This window comes from Ambystoma mexicanum, chromosome 6p (genome assembly GCF_040938575.1).
Source record: "Ambystoma mexicanum isolate Mex_15411 chromosome 6p, UKY_AmexF1_1, whole genome shotgun sequence".
Lineage (NCBI taxonomy): Eukaryota > Metazoa > Chordata > Amphibia > Caudata > Ambystomatidae > Ambystoma > Ambystoma mexicanum.
In genome coordinates this window covers 1,437,484,674-1,437,508,101 of record NC_090935.1, presented here as the reverse complement: position 1 = coordinate 1,437,508,101, position 23,428 = coordinate 1,437,484,674, and the positions used below count along the sequence as shown (strand labels likewise).

At 45.7% G+C, this 23,428-nt stretch overlaps 1 protein-coding gene across 1 annotated transcript in view; it reads left to right on the top strand.

Annotated features, from left to right (window-relative positions):
• The window catches only part of SPMAP2L (sperm microtubule associated protein 2 like), a 368,678-nt gene that overhangs the window by 90,964 nt on the left and 254,286 nt on the right, over nt 1-23,428 (top strand). The window lies entirely within an intron of this gene.

Genomic DNA, 23,428 nt, shown 5'->3' with positions numbered 1-23,428 from the left:
TTGAAGTCGGAAGTGATATCATTTTTTGGGGGTTAAAAAAAGTAATGCCCTGTCAAAATATATTTGAACTGTAAACCAATCCTTTTGTAATCCATGCCTCCATGCATGCACCTGGTAATTGATCACAATGAAAAGATGCCCTTTGACATTAAAGGTTCTCTTCAGATCAAGGAGGTATAGCATCGGAGGCATGCTCGGCTCTGCTGTTAGCACGGATCCAAGCATATCCGTGTAGATGCCGGTGGAAACTGCTCCATTGGTTCCTAGGTTTTGTTTGGAGTATTTTTGCTCAAAATTTTTGTTGGCAGGATTTTATTGTTTTTTAGGAAGTACAGATGGCTGATACACCATTTCCCTGTGTGAATATTTATGTCCATGGGTTATTCAAATGATTGACCTCGGAAGTATGAAGGACTGGGTGGGCACTTCCGGATTCATACCTCTCACTTCAGATTGCATACATCAACCTGTGACACGTGATTTGCTTGGTGAGTTATTGCACTAGTTTTGTTGCTGAGGATGGCCCATGAGGAGGCTGCAGGCTGACTTCACACAGGGTGGATTATCGACCCAAAGGTCTGACTTCTTTCTTACAGTTGTACCCCATGTTAATCACCCCCAAGAGAGTGAGCTGGTACAGAAGATGCAAGCTTAGTTAAGATAACCTGTGAAATCGCTTTGGGATCCTGGAACACTAGAGGACATTCCTACTTGTTTGGTAGTGGTGATCTCAGATTTTACTCATACAATGTATTCTGTTTGCAAGAGACTTGACTAAGCAACCCTCCAATTCTGGATGGGTTTACAGTTTATCTGAATCACGCTTTAAAGGGTTTGAAGGGATGGCCAATGTCGTGAGTTGTTGACTGCAGTCAAAAACTGTAACGGATCAACTGTGTTAGAAACGCTCATTCCCACCTGTACATTCAATTGCTGGTACTTGCAGTGGAAGGTGGGAGTTTTGGGTGGTCACAGGTGGCTGCTGCCGTTCAATTTATAATTGAGCTTAAAGGACGAGGGTTTTAAATTTGTTCTATCGTCAGTAATAGATCTGTTGGATAGAGCCTCTGAAACATGGGCAGATCCAGCAATCATCCTTTGTGGTGATTCCACCATACACTGTGTAGAGGGCTCAAAAGCTGCATTCACTGAGATTAAGGTGGCCTCCACCCGCTCGGAAAGACGAGGCTACGCCTGGTGTAAGGAACTGACCAGCAGGAATATACACATGTTGAATGGGCACTTACAGGGAGACATTTCAGCTCAAGCCACCTGGAAAAGAGGTGATGAAACGAGTATATTAGATTATATATTTGTTTCAGGTAACATCCACCCGATATGCTCAAGCTTAGAGATAATTTATACACTCCTGAGTGATGACCATAATATTGTGAAACTTACATGTAAAGATTGGGAGCTTAAAGAGATAGAGTTTTACAGCACACAGGTCAATCTTGCGAGAGGAAGGAATAAACTGTGTATGAATGAACCTAGAATAGAGGAACTGACAGAGAGATTCATAGAATCTGTGTCTAATTATCCTCTGGACCAAGCCGACATTACCTTGGATTACACCAGACACTTTTTCAATTTTTGTTACACAAATTAAATAAGGTAGGACACATATCACTCATTTGCATGCGTATGATTTCGAGGTGAACAGAGGTAAAGGAAAATTAAAAGTTGATTTGAGAAAACTTGAAAACAAAGCAGCGGGGGTGAGGGAGTACCTGCCTAAAAAGCTTAAACTACAGCATTGCAGTTGATTAAAGCGAGAAAATATCTAATGCTACAGTACGATGCTTAATTGATGCTGAGTAAGGTTTGGCCCAAGCCTTCGATACTGTTGATAGGCAGAAGCTTTGGGGGTAGCTGGAAGCTTGGAGATGCCTGAGCGACATCTTAGAGGCTATAAAAAGTCTATACACTGGTACATCTTTCAGGGTGAGATTAGATCTTGGTGCGTCACTTTCAGAAACCATTGTAACCGACAAGGGCCTTAAACAAGGGTGTCCTCTCGCACCAGCACTTTTAAACTTGTTCATCTCAGACTTGTGCAAAACATTAAAAAAGGTCTGCAGCTTCCAGCCAAAGGTGGATGGCAACTCTCTGGATAGGCTGTTATACGCGGATGATTTGGTCCTCGTAGAGAAAACCCCAGTGGGCCTAAATGCTTTGCAGACGTATGTTACAGAAAACAGCCTAACAATGAATGCGTCCAAAACCAGAGTGCTTACCTCTACACAACTATGTGGAAAGGTAAGCTCTAAGGAGCAATGGCATCTAGGAAAGGACATTTTGCTTAAAACAAATTCCTTTGCATACTTAGGGATGCACTTAGGAAATAGCATTAGAACAGAAAGGGTCCTGCACTCTAAGGCAAGAAACTTAGCGTCGCAGGGTAGGATCATCTTGAAAAGATACAGAAGATTCTCCTTGATTCCGGTGATATCTTTCTTCCGATTGAAGGTGATACCGATCCTTACTTATGGCGCAGGCTTTCTTCGCAGCGTCGGCTGGGTGTGGGCAATCCTTAAGGGCCTATTTTGAAAGAGAGTTTTATCTCTTCCCAAGTGCATCCCTATTCAGGTGATAAGAGCCGAGTTGGGTCTCATATCCATGTACGCTATGGTGGTATGGAAAAGTTTAATGTTGTATAGGAAATGTATGATATCTAACCCAGTGAGAGGGTTCTCGATTGTAAAGGGGGTCTTATTGAGTGGCTCTGACTAAACACTAAGGGAATGGAGGTTCATTTGTAAAGAAATACTAAATGACTTCAATGTTTCAGATTAAATATTAGTTGCAAATCCGATCTCTGTGAAGGATAAAATCTGGTCAAAGGACTGGATAGAGTCCCAGGACCAAAGACAGACCTTCAAATTGTACAGACAACTGATCCCTGAATTTCAAAGATATAATAGTCTGCCCTAGTAGCTAGTGAAATTCCCAGACAGCAAATACTGCATACAGTACATGAGATTTAGATTAAATCTTCACCCCACGTAGCAGAAACAAGCATTCTGATTCTTCGTGTAGGTTGTGCAAATTGGTTAACGAAAAAGAGACTTTGAAACACCTAGTCCTATTCTGCACATCACTGACTGAGCAGAGAACAATGTTTTTGGCTAAATTCATTTACAACCAGAGTTTACGATGTTCGAAGCAATGGTGGACAGCATTTATGCATGGAGAAAGTCTAACCCTAATATTAGCTCTTGTTGCATTTTTAAATGAGATATTTTTATTTTTGGAAACCTGAACTAGACTTTTTAATTATGGGTGCTCTGTGGGGGCATTCAGGAATTTACTGTTTTTATACTGGTTTTTGATACGGAAAGAGAAGAGCTGATGTTGACAGTGTTTTAATACTCATTCAATGAAGTGTTTGAGTTTTTTTCTTGTCTCTTTTTCTTTTTCTTTTTTTTCGTGTTTTTGTATTTGTGAGGATTGGTAAAAGGTTTAAATTGTTAACCAAATGCCAAATATTTTTTTTTAAAAAAAGCTATATCCCTGGGGGGAACACCCCATGTGGAAAGAGAGGTTGATCAGGGTGGTGTGATTTACTGTGTCAAAGGCAGAAGAGAGGTCAAGCAGGATGAGGACAGAGTGAGAGCTGGAATCAAGGTTGGAGAGTAGATCTTCACGGGAGTTCAGGAGAGCAGTGGCCGATCTGAGGCCAGACTGATGAAGATAATCGACAGATTCAGTGTGGAGGTTTAGCTGAGAGATGGCCAGTTTCTCAAGGAGTTTGCCCAGGAAAGGAGTGATAGAGATCGGGAGACAGTTGGCCGAGCAGGAAGGATCAGCAGAAGGGTTTTTCAGGAGGGGGTGCACAAGGGAGTGCTTGAGAAGAGAGGGGAAAGATCCAGTAGCAAAGGAATGATTGCAAAAATTGGCCAAGACTGGAGCGAGGGAAACAATGTTGTGTCACGCTCTTCCCCTCTTGGCGTCTGTGGAGAGCGTGGAAACTAGGGCGCCATTGAATGTTCCGTTATTCTGCTTTCACTTCCTGGTGTGTGGGTCTAGTCTTTTTCTCACGAAAGCTTTGTTCCTTAAAACCACGCCCCATCCGTACTGCTGTGCGTTGCAACCCTACGCTTTGTTCCTGGGTTTTCACGCTGTACTTTGTTATTCTCCCCCGTGTTTTTTCTACAGCCTCTTGGGTCCCATCCTTTGCCTGCTATTGTCCCTGGTTACTCTCGTCTATCCTCTGCTGTTCATCTCCTTGCTGTGGCTTTCCGGGCTGGTTCCCCTTGCTTTGGCAGCCGCAGTTCTTTTTCGCTTGCCTTCCAGGTTTCATCCCGTCTCTGTTCTTGCCTTTCCACTCCTACCGTGACTCCCGGGGCAAGGCTTCCTTGCTCCGGCGGTCGCGGTGCTGCTTTGTCTACCTTCCGGGTTTCGTCCCGTCTTGGCATCTGCCTGCCTACTTTCCGCGGCTCCTTAGCCGAAGTCTTGCTGTCTCCTTTCGATTCCTGCTTTTCTCGCTTCTATTTCCGTACCTGTCACTGTTCCCCTTTTTCCACCTCCACTGGGATTCCTTCTTGCGTTAGTCCTCTTACCCATGTGACTTTTCCTTGCAAACTCTCTCCTCGCTTCTCATTCTGTGGAGCTCTGTACAAATCGCAGTTCAAAAGGGTGGCTGCCATGACTGGATGGCCGGAAGCTGCTCAGGTACATAATATTCCGGCGGGGTCTCCGGGAGGATCTCAAAGACGAGCTGGATAGAACACTCAGACCCACTACGTTCACTGATCTGCTGTCTACAGTTCTACAAGTGGACTACCGTCTTGACGAAAGAAGGTCTGAACAAAAGAAGGGCCGTAGTCCGTTCTTCCATTCCGATCCCCTGGTGTCGGTACCCTCCTCACCTAGACCATCTAGAGAAAAACCAATGCAGATCGGAATTGCCTGTGGTCCTTTGAGCCCCGAGGAACGAAAGAGAAGAAAAGACAATCAACTCTGTATGTACTGTGGATCCAACGGGATTGCCCAGAAGTACCACCATGACGGCCGGGAAACGGCCAACCTCAGAACTAAAAGGGACAGGTTTTCAAGGAGCACTTTCCAGTCCCTACGATTTTATGTCTGTTTCCTCCACTACCTCTACTGAAGATAACCGATTTATGGTCGTGAGTTTGCAGCTACACTACGAACAAAGAATCATTGATGCCTTGTTGACTGTGGAGCAGCCGGTTGCTTTATGGACACAGTGTGGGCCAAAAAGACAGGGAGTCCGGCTCAGTCCTTTGCGTCCTTCAAGTCTTTCAAGTTCCCCGTTCCTCAAGGGGTTAACGTGTGCAGGAGGCGGTGCCAAACCTTTAAAACAGCTAGGAAGCGCGGAGTGCGCAATCCGGCTGAGTCCTTTGCATCCTTCAAGTCTTTCAAGTTCCCCGGTCCTCAAGGGGTTAACGTGGGCAGGAGGCGGTGCCAAACCTTTAAAACAGCCAGGAAGCGCGGACCGCGCGGAGTCTGGCTGAGTCCTTTGCGTCCTTCCAGTCTTTCAAGTTCCCCGGTCCTCAAGGGGTTAACGTGTGCAGGAGGCGGTGCCAAACCTTTAAAACAGCCAGGAAGCGAGGAGTCCGGCTGAGTCCTTTGCTTCCTTCGCGCTCCAGTCCGTGTAGGCAGGAGTGTTCGTGTCTAGTCTTCGGGGTCCCCAGCACAGGGTGCGCCAACTGCGATAGTCCCTGTCAGGTGCCGACTGACTGCCCTTGATCAGAGCTACAGCGCCTCATCGTCAGTGAACAGCGTGTTGGATTGCGGGACCCGTGGACAGTGTTGTGAGGCCTTAAGGTACGCCTAGCAGACTGTTTGGGCGAGTGTTTGTGGGAACCAGATTGTTCATAAGGAGGACGGGGGGGGGGAGAGTCAGACTTTGGCGTTCCCCGCCCTCTGTGTTGTTACTGCCTCCTCAGGTTTAGGATCATTGCACTATTGGACCATTGGGCTTTTGGACTCTTTTATGATCCTTCAAATTAAATTGCAACAAAGGGATTGAATGGACATATAATCTTCAGCAATGGATGCTAATGGATTTTAACACTGCTTTTATTGCGTGGCTCTTTGTATCTTTTTTATCCTCCTTTACTCAGAGATAGCCGCAGGGAGAAGGCTGCGAGATATTTCTCTCCCCCTCCAACGGCTCTTTCTAGTTTAATCTGTCCTGTTTTTGCTTATTTTTCCCAGTTTTAGTGTCATTGTAAGGAATGACTTAGCCTCCCTGCCCAAGGACAACCACTACGAGTTTGTCATTGCCTCCTTTTGGGGCTTATGCTTTAGTTCTGTATATGGTAATCCTGTTTTTAAGGCTAGCTGGGGTTTTTAGATACTTTAGCTGTGTTTTAGGGTATACAGCACTGCATTTATTGTGAACTAGTGTTCCATTCTCTGGTCTAATTTGTGTTTTTGTCTGTTTCTTCTCTTACTGTGGCCAATCGGGATTTTGGGTATTTCATGTACTTTGAGCCTAACCATAGACTTGCTATATGGGGAAAAGAAAAGTGGGGGATGAGGGGAGATCTGGGGGAGGGGGGCCCTGGGGAAGGGGGCAAAAAAGCCCAAAAATGTTACGGCCACCAAAACCACCAAATCAACGAAAAATGCTAAACCCATTCCCAAACTAGCTCCCAACGCATCCCAAAGATCCCTCGATTCGTACATGGATGTTATGGCCAATAAAATAGTAAGCTGCATGAATGCAGCTGAAGCAGTCTCTAGAGAGACTGCACCTCGGTGTGAGGCGCCTGGCACAGGGAGTGTAGGGGTGGAAGTCTCTGGTGCTAGGTTTTTGGAGCCAGGGGATGGTGGGATTGGGGCTAACGTTGGAGTGGGGATAGTCCCGGGGCCGTTGCCCTCCCTGCCCCCTAGGGAGGGGGTGCCAAGGAGGAATAGTAAAACTCAGGAGGACCAGGACCCTATGATCTTGGACTCCTCTACAGCTAGTGAAGGGGATAAAGAGTGGCTGGAGGCCTTATTGGATTAGAAGTTAAAACCACTCCTGTTGCTGTTGAACTCCTTGAGGGGGTTAAAAGAGGGTTTTTTTAATACTCTGGCAATTATGGATGATTCCATTAGAGAACTCTCTAAAACTGTGTGACATGACAAGCAGTGTGGAGAAAGGGGGGGTGGTTGCCAGGCCTTGCCCATGCTCCTCATCTGTATCTTTACCTGGCGGTCATCCCTCTAGTGGTGTCAAGGCTAGTGAAGTACAAGGCAGGAAATCAGCTGTCACTTTGATAGTAGAACTGAAAGAAGTTTCAGTGGCTCAAAAGGCGGTGAGTGGGCCCGTAAGGGATTTGGACAAGGAAAATCTGGAGAAAACTACATCCGCACAAGGGCAAGGGCATGGGCAAGGGAATACGACTATCCTGAATCTACCGCCGGAAGCAATCCCCTTTTTGGGGATCATTATTGGTTTGCCTGGGTTCCCCAATGGGAGCTTTGAATCGACACTCTCCCTAATCAATATGGCTTCCTACTGGATGAATTCGAACTTGATGGTCCCCAAGATAGACCCCAAAATCATTTGCATGGCCAGGCGAGTGGGATGAGTGGGGAATAGGCCCAAGAATATGATCGGGGACTGTGTGGTGGTAACCTTTTCAGATGCACAGATAACAGATTACCTTTTGAACACTAACTTAGCCCGGGGGCTAAAGCCAAATGGCAATAAATTGTCAAGCAAACATCTACCATTGGACTATTTTTACGTCAGGATTGGGGGGCAGGAGGTGCAGAGCCAGCTGGTGGATAGAAGGATTGGTGGGGGATATGTAGAGAAAGACACCGTCCCAGGCTGGTCGTTACCAAATAGTACACCAATGGGCGGCTGGAGCACCATTCCCACTAAGAGGGGGCATGGTAATGCCATGGAAAGGTATGACTTAACCTCCTTGCCCCTGGATAACCACTATGAGATCCTAACATCATGTGAGGATGTCGATTGAAATGTGGTGGTTGCAGAGGCACGTGAACCTTTGCAAGCCCCCTCCGTACCCTGTGGGCGCCCAGTGAGCAAGAACTCAGAGTTTGTCTGCTCACATGGAACATTGAAGGTTCAATGAGGAAGATGAACCTAGGGCAGGTGATTGAGCTTCTTCAAGCTAACTCAGTGGTTCTACTTCAGGAAACATGGGCTTTGGAACCCCCACACCTCGACGGTTTTGTCTCTTACGGAATTCCGGCAAAGAAAAAACCGAGGTGTAGATACTATGGGGGTTTGTGTATTCTGATCAAGGCCGCCCTTGAAGGTAGGACGAAGGTGATCACAACGGGGATGGAATTTCTACAGGTGGTCATACTATCAACAGCAAAGGGGGATTCAATATGTATTATTAACTTGTATAATAGCCCACATATCTCGGAATTAGATAGACTAACAAAGGTTAAGAGGTTTATAGAGGACTTACTGTCCAAGGGTAGGAACAAAATTATATCCTACATCTGGGGGGGCGATTTTAACATTAGAATGGGAGGGGGTGTATCTATGGATACTTTAGATCCCCTGGAGGATTTGGTGGAGAATATCCCAGTTTGGTGCATGAGGGACGAGAGAGTGTGTCCTAAGGGTTTGCAAATGAGTTCCTGGCTGTTAGAATGGGGCTTTCATATAGTTAATGGCCGCCTAGCCCCGGATATACCAAGCGAGATGACCTTTAACAACCACCAAGGCTCATCAACAATAGATTATTTCTGTATCTCTGCGAACCTATGGGAAAGTACTGTAAGCTTCGAGGTGCTGGCGGACTTACATAGTGACCACTACCCCATATGTTTGTCACTCAAGGGTCTTTTGGGGGAAGGGGTTTCGAAGGATACTGCTCCCAGTCCATTGTTGGGTGTTCCTATTGGTTCAAGAAGAATTAAGTGGGGGACCATTTTAGAGGAGTTACATTATAAATCAATTAGAGAGAATTAACCCCTTCTGATGGACATTTTGAGGATATTGCCTGCCTGCGAGGGAAGTTGTTGAAAAATGTGTAGAATTGTTGGCTGCCCTCACAACAACATTTACTATAGCTATCATGGCAAAGGGGAACTCATCGAAGAGGGGGTGGTTTGATGAGGCCTGTAAAAGGGCAAAGAAAACCTTGCTGTCAACACTTAAGGACCCTTCCAGCAGTAGAACTGCGATCATCCAAGCTAGAAAAGCTTATCAACAGGAGCTAAAGAGACAGAAATATGAGATTGAAGGGGTGGCCTGGGAAGGCTTCTTGAATGCCGCCATCAGGTGGACGAGAAGGCATTTTGGGCATTTGTAAATGGTGGGCCGGACGGTTGCTGGTCTAATGTGGGTAGTGGCACTCATATAGAAGAACGGGCATGGTTAACCCACTTCGGGAATCTGTTTGGGTCAGTGAACACCCAGGCCAACGCAGACATTGCTAGGTCCTGCCTAAAATTTGAGGTGGAGGAGACCAAAAAGGCCATCAAGCTCCAAGCACATAATCGAACCCCGGGACCGGACATGATCCCTTCAGATCTGTTTCAAGATCCGGTAGACATGTGGGCACCTCTTTTAACGGTGGTGTTGAATGCCTGCATACAATCAGGGGAGTATCCGCCTTCTTGGAAAAAGGCGATCATTTTCCCAATTTTTAAAAAAGGGGACATGTCCAGCCCCAGCGCCTACAGGCCAATCTCTCTGCTGGACTCGTCCTTTAAAATATTTGGGAGAATCCTGCTGGCCTGCATTGAAACCTGGATTAGTGAACAGTCGATCCTTTCGGACATTCAATGTGGGTTTCGCCCTGGAATGGGTACAATGGAACAGAGCCTAAACCTATACATTTTAGTGGCCAACTCAGTTTTTTCTCGCAGAGAGGCAGTATACATGGCTTTTATGGACCTGAGCACGGCCTTTGATAAGGTGGATAGAGCAAAGCTCTGGGCTGTGCTCGGGTCCTTAGGGTGTCCCGGGGGCACCCTGCGGGTGTTGGTTGACCTACACACAGACAACGAGGCATGTGTGCGTAGTGGTCCAGGGGGGCATGTACGGCTTGTTTTCAGGTTGGGTGTGGCGTAAGGCAGGGCTGTGTGTTGGCCCCCATCTGTTTTTGTCTTTACATTAATGGCCTTTCACAGGACCTCATTAACATTCTGGCTGACTTTTTGGTTTTGGGGGGAAGGGGCTTTCCAGTATTGGCCTATGCTGATGATACATTCCTGCTAGCTAGAACACCAAGGGCATTACAGGCTTTGATTAATACTTACACTTCATTCATGGGCAATCTGGGCCTAAAAATAAAAACCAAAAAATCAGCAGTGATGGCCTGTGTAGGTAGAAAACTTTCAGTGCCCATGAAACCGATGCTCTGTGCTGGAGAAATCATACCCAGAGTTAAGGTTTTCGACTATCTGGGAATTGGTTTCTCAGAAGCACTAAACGGCAGGGCCCATGTGGTTAAACAATCTGCAAAGATGAGCCAGCAACTAGGAGGTCTGTACAGATTTATGTCAAAGTGTAGGGGCCAGCCACTGGATGTTATTATCAAGATCTACGGTGCCCAAACTGTGGCAGTCACTATGTATGGCGCATCCACTTGAGGCTTCCAGAACGCAGCTGAAATCCAATGTAAAGAGAGCACATTTTTTTAAAAACTGTTGGGGCTCCCATCCTGCGCTTCTGGAATAGCAACGCACAGAGAATTGGGTGTGGAGTTTTGGGACGACCAGTGGGCGTTGGCTCCACTATTATTCTGGGCTCGGCTGTGGGCCAATGAACATGCCTCTCTCTGCCATTTTATTATTCGGACTGTGTTGGGCAGAGCTGGATGGCAAAAAATCCCCTGGCTTGCTTACATCTCCAGAATTCCGGGGAGGTTAATCTTAGTGTCCTTTTTCCGCCTGCTTCATTAATAACCAAGTTGGAGGGGGCACGTTACAAAACTGTTTTGGGCGTGATTGCAGTGAGGAAAAGAATACTCATGGAGTATGGCCACAAATCCGGCCAATTTCACACTAGTATTAGCAGGCCTACAGGAATACAACCGTATTTAACATGGAGCCCTTATAAAAAAGACAGATGGCTGATAACGAGGGTACGGTTTGATTCCCTTCGGTTGCAAGTGAATACTTATAAGTGGAAAGGTTTTCCTAACTTCGCGGGCTGCCCGGTTTGTGGCCATACCCGTGAAGACTTGGCCCACCTACCTTTTTTTTGCATAGGTTATGCAGGTATTCGTAGAGCAACCTTGATTCCTGCCCTCAAGAAGACAGAGATCCGTTCCTATAAAGAAGCACTAGTGTTCCTCTTGAGTGCTGATACGGTATACACAGCCTGGGCTTTACTTACGTTTTTGAAAAGAGCGATGTATTATAGAAACAGCCTGTTAAAACTTCAGGGCGCTGGAAGCTAGCAACGTGTATTTTATAATCTCTGAGGAAGTGATTTTTAATGTTTGTGCTTTTTATTATTGCTGGACTTATTATTGGTTTTTATTGGGCCACTGTATATGAAATTATGTGTAACCATAATCCCATTGTATCCTGGTATTTTTGTGAATGTTTATTGATTCTGTTTTTATGGAATTTTAGATACTTTTTATGAATTTGCAATTCTTTGAATGTGTATAACACTGTTTCTCTCTGTCGTTTGATGGATTTTTTATATATCCGAATAAACTTGCTTAATTCAAAATCCTGAACGCGCTAAGAAAAAGATCTTTCTTCAAGACTGGCTGCTTAATCGCGATCTTTGTTTAGGTTATAAAAACTTTAACAGCCATATATTCCCAGACAAAAAAAAGGAACTGTTGCGAATTATTTGATTAAATCGCCCTCACCACATATCCATATAGCGATTATGAGATTACGCTTTAATTTGTGGCCTACATGAGATATTTTAGCACAACTAAAGCAAATTGTTGTTTCAAATAACTTTTGCAGATTTTGTAACAATATGTTACAAAAAGAAACCCTAGAACATTTAATTGTTGAATGTTCCGCACTAAGTTCAATAAGAAATAAAATGTATAAAAAACATCTATCTACTGTTGCTAATGTCCATCCTAGTTTGAGATGGTCTTGTTTACTAAACTCAACTAATATGAGTTTACTCATTGCCTCTGCAAATTTTGTGAATAATCTTTGCTTACCTATGATATCAGACGATTAACTAAATAGCATGAATGGGCACTTGATGAATTTATTTGTTAACATGAAGAAATTGTAAAAATCTTTTTCATCTAATTCTGTGTAAAATAGTGTATCCTGAATCAATGTGTAAAAATGTCTTTGTATAAACAATCTTGTAACAATCATAAATGATTAAAAACAAGAATAAATAAATAAATAAAATAAACTTGCTTGACTGACAAAAAGACAGGATCCTTCTGCTGGAAAAAGAGGAAGACCAAAAAGTTGAAGGCATTGATGGAAGACCCCTGAGTTCTGGGTTGATTACTCATGTCACCACAGCTCTCACTATGACCGTCTTGCAACACACATAAGTGATACAATTTGACCTTATAAGGGCTGCTCATTTCCCTGTCATCCTTGGAATATCATGGCTTTGCAAGCACAACCCCGCAATAGACTTGGCCAAGAATCAGTTGGCCTTTACCTCGGATTGCTGTGCTAAGACTTGCCTGCAGGGAACCAACTATGTCACTGTGAAGACACTTGCGGATTCCTTACCACCACAGACTGCTGTAGGGGTCCATAACATTCCTTCCAGCCTATGTGAATTCAGCTAGGTATTCTGTGATAACAATCCACAAAGGCTACCCCCACACAGACCTGAAGACTGCGTGATTGACCTGGTACCCAATGCTCTGGTGCACTTTGGCCGCATGTTTTCATTATTCCTCAAGGAGAAAGAGGCCCTACAGAAGTATCTTGATGAAAATTTGTTGCACGGCCTCATCCGACCATCGTGTTCACCAGCTGAAGCTTCTCTGTTTTTTGTCCCCAAATGTGACACTGAGGAACTGAGACCATACATTGACTACCGCGGCCTCAATCAAGATACCATCCAGGATAGATATCCCATGCCCCTCATCAAAGACATTTTGGAAGCCGTACAAGGGGCTGTGCTCTTTTCTAGACTCGACCTACAGAGGGCATACCATCTGCTCCGAGTCCATGTGGGGGACGAATGGAAGACAACCTTTCGTACCCCATACAGGCATTTCGAATACCGGGTCATGCCTTTCGGGCTGGTGAACGCCCCATCCATATTCCAAAGATTTATGGATCGCCTATTTTCTGATCTCCTGTACCATAACACCATTGTGTACCTTGACAACATCTTGGTGTTCTTGTCCTCTCATCAACTCCACCAAGAACACCTCTGCCAAGTGATACAACGTCTCAGAGACAATCATCTTCTGATCAAACCAGCGAAATGCGTGTTTCAAGCTGCCACCGTTCCTTACCTAGAGTTCATTTTATCTAGTGCCGGAATACAGATGGATTCCCAGAAGGTAGAGGCTAGTCTTAAATGGCCTACACCCGTTTCCGTGAAAGAGATACAAAAGTTCCTAGGGCTAGCGAATTTCTACCGTAAATTCATAGCAGGCTTCTCTGAGACCGTTCTACTCAAGAAGACCTCAGCACCGTTTACTTGGACCCAACAGGCGGAAGAGTCATTCCTCCATCTTAAACAGCTCTTCTGTACGGCTCCCATCCTTCAGCAGCCGGATCAAGGATGGCCTTTCATTGTAGAAACGGATGTCTCGGTGGCCGCTCTGGGAGCCGCTTTGTTACAGGAGTTCCAAGATAAGGAGCATCCGGTGGCCTACATCTCAAGGACCCTCACACCGAGTCAGATCAACTATTCTGTAATAGAAAAGGAACTCCTCGCCATGAAGACCGCCTGCGAGGAATGGCGTCATCTGCTCCAAGGTGCCGCTTATCCGTTCATCTTTAAGGACACACCATAAAAATCTGAAAATACTTCAACAGATGGAATGTACCAACTCCCGGCAAGCCAGGTGGGCACACTTTTTTGCCCAATACGATTTTTCCATTACATACCTACCCGGATCCAAGAACATACTTGCAGACGCTCTCTCCCGGATACCCATACCAGGTGTAACCTTGGAGCATCCACCTGAACCGATCATTCCTTCACGTAAAATTGTCAACCAGGTCTCGACCTTTCTGCAAAAAGTAAGGACGGCTACCAGTCATGTTTCCTTACTTCTAGCTATCACTCACCAAGATGTGATCAGCAAACAAGACGGTTTGCTGTTTGTCAACCAATGGCTGTATCTTCCAGATCCTAACACCCGGCATCTCACCCTTAAGTGGTGCCATGACAGTCCCTTGGCTGGTCATCGAGGGGGGTCTAACACCATGGAACTCTTGTAAAGACAATTTTGTTGGCCTGGTTTGGCCTCAGATGTGTACAAGTATGTCCAATCTTTTCCCATTTGTTGCCGTGCCAAATACAACCTCCAGAAACCAATCGGTTTGTTGCAACAGGCGTCTCTTCCAACAAGACCCTGGAGTGTCCTGTCTACTGATTTTATAGTCGATCTGCCACCCTCGGAGGGCTGTTCTTGCATAATGGTAACGGTTGACGCATTCACAAAAATGGCACACTTTTTTCCGCTACCAGGCCTTCCCACTGCAGCAGAGATGGCTGCTGTATTTGCCAAAGATATCTCCCGGCTCCATGGGCTACCTGATAAGATATCCGATCAGGGCAGCCAGTACACCTGACGCTTTTGGAGGGCCCTTTGTTCCAAGCTGGGGATAGAGAGAGCATTGTCCTCAGGCTTTCACCCACAGACGAACGGGCAGACGGAGAGGCTTAACGCCTCCTTAGAACAATACCTCCGCTGCTATATCAATTCACAACAGGACAATTGGGTAGCCTTACTACCGACCGCTGAATTCTCCTACAACAACTCAAAACACAGTGCTACTACCCTGAGCCCTTTTTACAGTACTTACGGTTTCCACCCCCATTCTTTGTTACCTGGAGACCTACGAGCTTCCACTGTTCCGTCAGTGGACGCGATACTCACTAACATTTCTGATGCTCATGCCATCCCCAAACCAACCCTCATCGCCAACCCTTGCTTATGTGGGAGAAGGGTACTAGGGTCTGGCTCTCAACCAAGTACCTCCCGCAATGGTTGCGGGTGTCCAAGCTGGGTCCCTTTCCGATAACCGAGGGGATCAATCCGGTTGCTTGCCGTCTACAGCTTCCTAACCATATGAGACGTTTACATCTGGTCTTCCACTCGTTCCTGCTCAAAGAATTCCATACTGATCCCTACCAACGTCCATGTCCTCGTAATCAGGTCATCAAAGACGTCACACCGGGTGAATACGAGGTAGCTGGACTAATGGTCTCTACATACAGAAAAGGGTGCTTGGAATACCTAGTCCATTGGAAAGGATACCATCACTCTGAAGACTCTTGGGAACCTAAAACCCACCTGCATGCCCCTAGATTGGTTCACAGGTATTATTGATGTCATCCCAGTAAGCCAGGTGGTTCGCCCACGAGTAGGGGGTATACTGTCACGTGCTTCACCTCTTGGCGCCTGTGGAGAGTGTGGAAAAGAGGGCGCCATTGAATGTTCCGCCATTCTGCTTTTAATTCCTGGTTTGTGGGTCTAGTCTTTTTCTCACGGAAGCTTCGTTCCTTAAAACCACGCCCGTCGTACTGCGGTGCGTTGCAACCCTACGCTTTGTTCCTAGGTTTTCGCGCTGTACTTTGTTATTCTCCCCCGTGTTTTTTCTACAGCCTTTTGGTTCCCATCCTTTGCCTGCTCTTGTCCCTGGTTACTCCCGTCTATCCTCTGCTGTTCGTCTCCTTGCTGTGGCTTTCGGGGCTGTCTCCCTTGCTCCGGCGGCTGCGGTTCTTTTTCGCTTGCATTCCGGGTTTCGTCCTGTCTCTTTTCTTGCCTTTCCACTCCTACTGTGACTCCCGGGGCGAGGCTTCCTTGCTCCAGCGGTCGCAGTGCTGCTTTGTCCACCTTCAGTGTCTCGTCCCGTCTCAGCATCTGCCTACCTACTTTTCACGGCTCCTTAGCCAAAGTCTTGCTGTCTCCTTTCGAAACATAAAAAATTACTACGACAATGGACCTCATTATGACCCTGCCGGTCCGGAAACAAGGGTGCCGGTAAGCTCACCGGCCCCCTTGTTTCCGGACCAGCAAATTACAAGTTTGCCTGCCGGGGCCACTATGCCGGACAGGTCTGACGCTGCCAGGTGCAGCGGTCCCATTAGGCAGGCTGATCATGGTAGCACCAGCACCATTAGTGCTGGTGCTTCCGTGAACCCATTCCCGTGCAGTCCTATTGGACCCCACGGGAATGGGGAACAATGGTTTTCCGGCGCCTGACTTCCTGGGCCGCCAGACTTGTAATGTCCCGGTGGCACCGGGAAGTCAGGCGCTGGTAAAATGTTACGAGTCTGGCAGCAACCTGCCGGTGGCACTGGCAGGGTTACCGCCAGACTCATAATGAGGCCCAATGTGCCTGAGTAAGGGCACCTCTGAAAAAGATCCCTTTGTCTTGGACCTTCATAAAACCGAATTGGAAAGGTTTAGAGAAATTACATATTTGGGCTATTTTGTTAGAACTAGACCATCTCCCTCTTACTACGAAGCACTGGTTAGGGGGAAAATATGGAAAAAATTGCATGCCTTAAAAACTACATCGAGCATCGAGGAGGGCACAATATTGAGGGCTTCTTGGAAGTCTATCGATTAATTATCGTTCCCACTATACTGTTCTTACTCGATGCACTGCCCAGTACACACGTGCAATGGTTAAAGAAAATTGAAGGCAAGTTGTTACGTACAATTATCAATTTGTCGAAATCTGTTCCGGTTGAGGCGTTAAGGTTGGAGTATGGGCTGTGTTCACTAAAGTCTGTATGATGTGTAGTATGGTGTGTATGACGTACATTGTTATACACCAAACTGTTAAAAACAGACCGGAACTCGAATGCTTTATTACAACTGCTAGGAGATAGCATGGACGACAATCGTAAAAATGCCTTTATTGAGGATCTAAAATCAACTGCAAAAACCCATCTTACAACATTAGACATCGAGCCAGATATCTTTATCTCCCCGAATTTCGAAACGATAATAAAAACAAAAACAAAATTACGTGACAGGGCCATGAACATAGATAACCTACACAAGAAGAAGAGATATAAGGAATAATCGTATCAGAGTTTTCCTTATTACAGACCATGCATTTACTTGACTAAGGCCTGATCAATTGAGCTGAAACGCTTCACACTGTATCTAAGATTAGTACCCAGCGAGGGACAATCAGATTGTAACATGCACGTTCTTTTCCTTTGTCCCTAGCAGGGGTGTGTGGCAGACCCTCAGCTAATGAGGAGGCTTGGAACGGGGTAATCCCCGTGCCGAGCCACCACACGGCTGGAGGCTGCCATCCTCCCCCACCGGGGAGCCAGATAAGTGTTTCAGAACAGAAAAACAATGCTATTAGTACCCCGGTCTTGTGGGCCGGGGTACTAATAGCAATATGCCCCTCGCCGCAGGGGCATTACAGAGCCTGGTAAACCCCCAAGTCCTCCGTTAAGGCCATATGGGCCGTGGGGCTTTACCTGACTCGGTAATGCCCACGCAGCTTGGGGCTTAATGCTTAATTAAACCTTCTTCCCACTAAAGAATATGTGGGGACATGGTAGGCCACATCTCCAACTAATCTTTATTGTAGACTGTCACAAAGAAGTCAAGGCATGTCGCCACAATAGCTTGACCGGAACTGGACGGCTCTTATGTGAAAGGGTATTCGGGATATGTAAAAAATATGAACAGCAAACATGAAGATCAATTTTGGTCAACGATATGTGGTGCCCAATCTTAGTTATAACCGATGCTGCTCTTGAAGTATGGAAAGAAATGGGCAAAAAAGCAGAGATTATGGGAATATGACTCCATTTGAATGTTTTTAACTAAATGATTATTTTTTACTCATAATGTTCATGATGATCATGGAAAGATTTTATGTATGTTAGACTTTCATATATAAGAAATGTCTTTCTTTTTATATTTATATGTGTTTAAAGTTTTGTATTTGTATGTGCTTAAGGTTTTTGTAAATTAAAAAGAATGCACAATAAAAAAAATATTGAAAACAGAGTATGCAGTGAACATGCCAGGTAGCAATAGATGGAAGAAGATGGGCTTGACAGTAAGTGGCCACTGCAAGGGAGAGGAGAGGTAGCAGAGAATATGGCAAAACCGAAGCAGAACATGGTACCAGGCAGAGCAGATAGGTACAGGAAGGACCATGAAGAGCACATGACTGCGCAATGAATAACTGAAGGAGACAGAAAGAGTACACACAGTCAGTGTCAAACTCACAGAGAGGAAGAGTTGTGACGCGAGTGTCCCAAGCAATTTTGGACTAAGTATTGTTAACAGTGACCAGAGTGCTCTGCATAGAGTGCATGCTTGAAACTGTGCTGTTGGTTCCACTGTATGTGTGGTCAGTGCAAGATGTCAGCCCCATGTTGCCTGCAGTTTCGTTCTGTTCTGGGCCAATCTGCATGATTCCTGCCAAGTTTTTCCATATCTTCTCTGTCCCAGGCACGGGGTCATGCTCCAGCGTGGGTAGAACCTCCAAATACCAGGTAAACCTGCAGTGTGGATGTGCCTCGAAAGTGCAACATTGGAACTGGTAGTAGTGACACAGGTTAGTAGTAAACTGTGCGTAATTATCATCATTATGATCTGCAAAGATGTTTACGATACAAGGCGGGCAGACTGATCCAACAAGAATACAGCCCACCACCTTGGTTCACTCAGTGACAGACATGGTTGTAACAAACACACAATAAATTTAGAGGAGGTGTAGCGCTGACGAGGAACTTGTCAGGCATCTCACTGTTTGCTCTTTGTTTCAGTGGAATTCTGTTCATGTACCCTGCTGGTTGGATCTATTACAGCATTCTTTCGTGTAGCATTGCAAAAGAGAATTCAAGTTTGTCGGTTTGGTCTTTTGGGCTGGAGGAATTAACAACATGGCATTGCTACCCTCTTAAATAGCCACCACTGGCTAGGGGGTACATATGGCCCACAATGGACAAGGGTCACCTCCTTGACTGGGTTGTCTCTAATAACCTTGAAACTTGTGTGTTCAAGACAGAACCATGTATATGGTCAGATCACCACAGCATCTCTTTCCAAATCGCCTTGCCCTTTCCCAAACCCAAAACGCCCAACTGCCCTATCCTATCAGCATATGGGAACTACAAAAACATCGATAGGAACCATCTCATACAGTGCTTGGCCAATGTTGAAAATAACCAAGCTGAGAATGACTCTTGTGAAACCTTACTATCCAATTTATCCATCTATCTTGAAAAACTGACAAATCAAGTAGCACCCCTCCAAACAAAGTCTACTAGACCTTCCCAAAAAACCCAACAATGGTTCTCCAAAGAATTGGCGGAACAAAAAAGGGTCAAACAAATCATAGAAAATGTTTGGCAAAAAAATCCCCCACTTGCCAATAAATACAAATGGAAGGAAAGTGAAGTAAAATATAAATACCTGATAACGGAGGCTAAGAAAAACTTCTATAATGAACAGATCTCTACAGTCGCTAACTCCACCAGCAAACTATTCAACATTCTTAAATCCATAGAAAAACCCAGAGCCATCACCCCTCCCTTCCTACCCTCTTAAGAAGAATGCGATGCAACTCAGATCGCCTTCTTCAGTAAAATATCCAAAGCTAGGGACTCCATCATAAACTCCATGAGGAACAAAAAAACAAGAATCACGTTGCCTGATGAGACCGTTCTACCACATATTGAAACTTTCAAGTTCACACAAATTACCAGCAGTGAAATGACCAAGGTACTTGCATCAATGAAACCTACGACATGTGCAGAAAATATCATTCCGCCTAAAATAATACTGGACAACTCTGACATATTCACCCCTATATTAACTAAGATTATCAATGCCTCCTTCAGAGATCAGAACGTCCCTAATGCCATCAAAAAGGTCACAGTTACGCCACTGGTTAAGAAACCCAATCTCGACCAACGAGATCCCAATAACCTTAGACCTATAACTAATTGCAACTTTGTCCTTAAAATCATGGATAAGATAGCCACCATGCAGCTCCAGGCACACATGGAGGCTTCAAACTCCCTACACATACAACAGTCGGGTTTCCGCCCCACCCACAGCACTGAGACTGCCATGCTAGACCTACAAACCAAAATGCTTAGCATTATCGACAAGGGTAGGACAGGTCTCCTCATTCTCCTTGACCTCAGCGCCACGTTTGACCTCCTCGACCATAACCTACTCCAGAAAGCACTAAAAAAAAGACCACCAACTGCTCTGACGAAGCAATCGGCTGGATAATGTCTTTCCTAAAAGATAGGATATCTAGGGTCCATTAGGGGGACAAGTTCTCCTTAGAAAAGGAAATCCTCTGTGGAGTCCCGCAAGGGGCCAGCATGTCACCACTGCTATTCAACCTCTACCTGAGGTACCTATGCCTTGTCCTCGATCACATCAACACCTATTTTACAAACTACGCTGACGACACACAGCTGGTGTTTGAGTTAAGTGGCAACTATCAGAAAGATAGCGAGCAACTTACCACGATCTACAACAGCGTGGAGAAATGGGTGGACTCAAATTGGATGTGCCTCAATGGAAAATAAACTGAGCTCATGATATTTGGCTCATCTACAGCTAGAGCTAAATTACCTTCCTCCTATAAGTCCTTCCAGATCAAAGACACACCCATCCCAGTTCTATGTAAGGTTAAAACCCTCGGGATGATTCTGGAAGCATTACTTGGGGCAGATGCCCAAGTGCAATATATCAAAAAAACTGTGCATACCATCTTAGACTAATAAAAGCCACCAGACCCTTCATATCAGAGGAAAACTGCGCAACCATAGCAAGAGCGACTATTATGTCACGCCTTGACTATGGCAAAGCTCTAGTCCTGGGTGCCTCCAAGCAGTGTCTGCAAGTTTACCAAGTTGTCCAAAACGATGCGGGTAGAATTTTTAAGCTCAAGACCAGATCAGAGCACATCAGCAATTCCAGAAGGGAGCTTCACTGGCTGAAGATCGAGGACAGAGTACATTTTAAGACCCTAACCATCGTGCACAGATGTATCCACGGTAAAGCCCCTGCTTACCTTAAAACCAGGATTAACCCATATGTTCCTTGTAGAACACTTAGATCATCCAACCTTGGTAAAATCACAGTGGCACCATCCAAAATCAAAAGCGGCCTAGGCAGATCCTTCCCGACTATCGCAGCCTCTCTCTGGAACAACCTCCCAGACCACATAAGATTGGAAACTAACTACATCTGCTTCCGCAAACAGGTAAAAACCCACATTTTCAAATAAACGACCTTCTTCGTCAATGCCTAGTTCAGAGTAAACTTACATGGTCGTCCCGTCCTCATGTCTAGTCGCTTTCTGTCTGTCCACTGTGTCCTTGTATCTGCGCCTGAGGCTTGCGATTTACCGGCGCAATATAAATACTAAATAAATAAATAAATATATATATATGATGAGCCCGGGCCCCTTGATTGTAGGGTTGTGGGGGAGACCAGGATATCCCGCCCATACCACTCCAAGAACTTGTCTAATGCAGCAGGTGGTAGCGCCAGCCCGCTCAATCACCCACACACCAAAGGATAGTTAGGGGATCTCATCAAAGACATTGTCAGGCTACTTTCGAGCAAGACTTGCTCTTTCATCTCTCCCTCTTATACCTCTGGCCTATAGCCTGGGCCGGGATTTAGGAAAGGACTCCCAGGAAATCATAGGCAAAGTTCTGGTTTGCCAAAGTCAAGACTGCGTAATTTCTTTTATTCTGTGCCTCCTCCTCTCTCTCCATCTCCTAACTCCTCGGCTATTCTCTCTCAAACCTTCCTCTTCTTTGTCTTCCCTTCTTCCTCCTCACTTCTCTGTGATTGGTGCACATCCCCACCAATCTCACTTGCCTGCAGGCGTGTTTTTGTTTTTATTTATTTACTTATTTTGTATTTATTTATTGAGGGTATGGTGTATTTCAACAAGATGCACTTAAAAAAGGGATACAACAGACATTGAGGCAATCATGAGCGAGGTGCCATAAGAAAGTGGGAGAGGTAGTGATAAACTGACCAGTGGATGGTGGGCAAAACACGGAACAGAAACCAGGGACAGGATAAACATATTACGTTAGTCCAAATAGATTCTCGGCCTGCTACAAACTCCTCTGTAGTCCCTCAGTCCCGCTCCAACCTCGCTCAAACAATGCTCTGTGACAACTGATTCTGCTGGCTTTGTATAGCCTTCCTCTTCCTGTCTGGAAGGTTCCCTCTGCTCCCTTTGGATGCTCAAGTCAGCTCTGAGTCTTTCTCTTGTTAATCTACTCCCATCTCCTTCCATCTCCTCCCCTTGAGAGATGGAATTTACCCAGGAAGTCCTCGTGAGGGCCCTTTTCTTGTCCCCTTTATAATCTACATTTTCTTCCAGGTTAACATGTGTTCTCTTCAATCGTTTACTATTTCCCTCCTGGATCAAGTAAGCCATTGTCCATAAACGTTTTGTGGAGTGGTCCCTGGATTAGCCTAGTGCTTTGTCACTCCCTGCGGGTTCCAGCCCACACCCCAAGCCCAGGCTCACTGCTCCAACAAGTCACACTGCAGTGCCAATTCATTAGACCCAGGGTATCCCCCCTGTCTGGTTTATACCTATACTAGGGAGGGCCTAAAGGCCTCGGACTTATCTCTCTGACTCCCTCAGGGAATTCTTAGGTGACCTAGTTGCTTGGTTGTTCTGGTGCCCTTTTCCTCCATATCATCATATCTGGTGCCCTATTGCTCACTCACCTGACTCCTCTTTTACCCATCCTCCTCTTGGTCACGCTCTCCCTCCATGCTCTGTCTCCTGGTTTTACTGTTCTTTCCCCCTTCTCCTGTCTCAACCCTCCCTCCTGATCTCTACACTCTGTAAAGTCTTCCCCCATGTCTTTTTTTTCTCTCCCGCTTCTCTTCTCTCCACCTGCCAACTCCCTCGGATCTTAACCACTTCCCTGCAAATATCACTCCTCCCAACACTACTACTCCCTCTACTCTCTTCTGCCCTCTTGTCTCTGACCCCTCTCTCTCTCTTGTTCTCATACACTCTCTCTATCATACACCTATTCCCAGCTCCCTCACTCTAAAACTACCTTTAACCAACCTCTCACTCACATACAAACTGCCACATTTGGATCATTCCCTCAATCTCAACACCTTACTTTCACTCTCTCCAAATACTCCCATGGTCTCCTCCAAGTCCTCCTATACTGGCTACACCCTCCACTCTGGTCTCTTGGTCTCCTTCCAGCTCTGCTGACCTCACCCAAGAACCTCTCAAAGTCTACTGATTATGCTGTTTTTTTAAGCCCTCCTCTTCCTGCCTAGAACCTTCCTTCTGCTCCCATTGGTTACCTGAGTCAGCT